The sequence below is a fragment of the Momordica charantia genome, assembly GCF_013281855.1.
Source record: "Momordica charantia cultivar OHB3-1 chromosome 4 unlocalized genomic scaffold, Mcharantia_2.0 BLBB01000004.1, whole genome shotgun sequence".
NCBI classification, from domain to species: domain Eukaryota; kingdom Viridiplantae; phylum Streptophyta; class Magnoliopsida; order Cucurbitales; family Cucurbitaceae; genus Momordica; species Momordica charantia.
Genome location: NW_028275162.1, coordinates 14227953 through 14231289, shown reverse-complemented (window position 1 = coordinate 14231289; position 3337 = coordinate 14227953). Strand labels below are relative to the sequence as shown.

Below are 3337 nucleotides of genomic sequence, written 5' to 3'. Positions count from 1 at the left end.
TTGTTTCCATTTGTACTTAGTTATTTTCTACTTATTCAAATTTATAAAAATCCAGCAGTTTGCTTATCTTCCCTTTGCCTTTGCTTTATTTTTAGTTAAGAGAGTTGTGTTTTTGGAGGAAAGAGCACGTGACACTCCCCCTTGCTTAAAAGAGAAGGGCGAAGCTCTCAATCCCGATAAAAACTCTCCGTTAGTTAACTTTTGTTGTTCACACATGCATTCCAATTTCAACCATTTTACTTGCTGTATTTTCTTCAATATGTCTTTCTAAATTCCCGTCTCTAGCCCGGTTATGGATAGTTAGCCTTTTATTTCTAATAAGGGTTGCTAAGAAGTAGTGTTTTTGCTTTCCATTCATTGCTCAACATGTTTTCCCAAAAAGTTAGGATTTAGAGAAGGCCACTGTAAGTCTTAACAAGTCAATACTGAAAAGGTTGCTTATTTGCATTGTTGAGTGGTTAAACCGAGGAGAGGAGTGCCTTAGACATAAAGGTTCCGTGATACGAATCCATTTATGACCAATTACATATATCAAAGGAGCAATTATTACAAGAAAGGCAAGGAAGATTCAAGAGGCTTTCCCACTGCACCTTCAAAAGCTTGTTAATGCACAAGAACCAACAAAGAGTTTTGAGCCCAAATTTATTCATAATGTTACTTCAATGAGTCAAGAAGAGAATGGAGCAAAGATGGCACGGGAAAAGTTGTCTATTTTGAGAGATGGCACGGAGGACAAAAAAAGTGTGCAGATTCGTGAACAGGTGCCTTTGTAGATTGCACCTCTTTGGAGTTTGTGAAGTCAAAAGTTGTCAAACCATATCCAAATGTGAAGCGCCTCCTACAGCACATAGATAAGACCATTTGAAGCATGACTACGTTTTCTGATCCGCATTTAAGTGTCTAGAATGATGTGCAATCAAGTTTTAATTTGCATGTCTTATTTTCTACACTTTGCATTAAGTAGTATTTTGAAAAACTTTTGGTGTTCTTATGTTGAAGGACCATTTGACCTATTTAAAGGCTTGTAATGCTCTTGTTATGGATAACTTAAGATTAAAACATATTGAAATTCAAGAACTTTTGTTCCTTAACACTTTTGGTGTTGCTTCTTTCAAATCTTGCTTTAGGTTTGATGTTAAACCGATTCATTGGATTAGTCTCGATCAAGCTAATTCTAGAGTGAGTCGTCTTAGGATCTAGGAGTGACCATCGTAGATTCTAAGTCCGATCTAAGAGTGATTCATCTTCTAACCGTACTCTTGGTTGGAATCATTCGGTAAGTTAGTCGTTTTTGTGAATGTTTGCAAGGATCCTAGAAGGACCTCTAGCTTTGTAAACACGAGCAACCTTGGCGCTTATCATTCCGCTTAAGTAGCCTAGACATAGGACCATAACCCGAGATTGCGACTATTTCCATCCTAAAACTAAGATATCTCTCATAATAGACATATTAGGGAATGTCTTAGGACTTTGAACTTGCTTAGACATAAGTCAAGTGAGAAGCGTAGTCGTTGGTTTCTAAAGTAAAATGCATATTGTCCTTAGCATATCCTTGATTCTTTGTTGGCTAACTTGAAGTAATTCGGGCTAGGTTTTATCATTATAAGTCCAAATCCCAAATCCAAAACCATTATTTGTGACCACTTCCCATTTTACAAGAATCACTCATTTCAACATTCACTATTCTTTAAAACTTTAGAGTTTGGAAATTATTTAGAAGTCCTTGAGGATCGATACTTGGATACTCCATCCATTTTATATTACTCTGACAGGTGTGCGCTTGCATCTATATAATTGTTACCACGCTTAGTGCGTGCGTTCAGCATAACCACCAGTCATTGCCGGGGACTTAAGTTTTCAAATCATATTATTTTCAACTTAATTGTTTCATGTGTGATTGTTGCATACCTCTGTCATTGGACTTAATTGTTATATCTAACCTTTAAGGGAGTTGTGTATGAGCACAGGATCTGGTTGGTTGACCTTTGATCCAGAGATTGAAAGAACCCTTAAGAGGATAAGGCGTGAGCAGAGGTTGAGAAAAAAGAAAGAAACTCAAACAGAGAAAGAAGTTGAAGAAGAAGAGGCCATCGAGATGAATGGAAATCCACAAGATCTTCCACCGCCACAAAATCCACCTGTGAACGGAGATATGGCAGGTGAAGGAGGAGCAGACCGAGCAGGAGAAATTCCCAATCTGATCCTTCTAGCAGACAACCGAGATGTAGCCATGCGGAATTATGTCACTCATGCGTTCCACAACTTAAATTCAGGGATAAATAATCCTTTACCCCAAGCCGCACAGTTCGAGCTCAAGCCAGTCATGTTCGAGATGTTACAGACGATGGGCCAGTTCGGAGGACTGACTAACAAAGATCCTTACTCCCATCTCAAATCTTTTATTCAAATAGCTAATGCGTTTCAACTTCTGGTGTTTCTGATGATGCACTTAGATTAAAAATGTTTCCTTTTTCTATCAAGGATGGACAGAATTGTTTCTTTTTCTATCAGGGATGGGCGGAACTAACGGAGAAATTTTTGACAAAGTACCACACTTTGACCAGGAATGTAGACCTTCGAGAAGATATTGTGTCTTTTCCACAAAAGGAGAATGAAGCAGTTTAAGAAGCTTGGGAGCGTTTTAAGGAATTACTGAGAAGATGCCCGAGGCATGGATTGCCCACATGTGTGCAGATTGAATTGTTCATCAAGAATGATGCTGAACACCACAGCCAACGGCTCGTTGTTAGAGAAGTTGATAAATGAGATCGTTGGTATCTTAAACAAGATGATAGACATTAATGACCAAGGCGAAATAGGAAAGTCAATGCAAGCCCAAATGACATTAAGAAGCAAGTATTAGCCGGAGTCTTTGAGTTAGACACAGTAGCTTCAATGCAAGCCCAAATGGCAGCTTGAACCCTCTCCTGTTTTACAAATTTCAGATATATCTTGTGTCTGTTGTGGTGATAACCACTTGTATGAGAATTGTCCAACTAATCCAGCGTCTATTTTCTATGTAGGTCAAGGTGCCCAGCGGAATTTCAGTCCGTATTCAAACACCTACAACCCTGGATGGAGGCACCATCCAAACTTTTCCTGGAGTAACCAAGAAATAGCTAGTAGCAGTGTGCAAGCACCCTGATGTATTCGGTAGTTACTATTAAAGCTTCTGTTATTAGCTTTTATTTTAAAACCTATGTGTTTTAGTTTTAGTTTTAACCCATGGTAATTTGGTTTACCTTTGTTAGTTGTAAAGCTTAAAAGTCCTATAAATAGGACTCAATTCTTTCAATAAGATTCATTCTTTCATTCTAAAAAGACAGCACTCTAGAGC

General features: G+C 38.3%; 1 non-coding gene across 1 annotated transcript; it reads right to left on the bottom strand.

Moving 5' to 3' along the window:
- Positions 1-2571: 2571 nt before the first annotated feature.
- On the bottom strand, positions 2572-2678 carry LOC148211889 (small nucleolar RNA R71). The gene has a single exon (XR_015790627.1). It is a non-coding gene; the product is annotated as a small nucleolar RNA R71 (small nucleolar RNA).
- Positions 2679-3337: the final 659 nt, after the last annotated feature.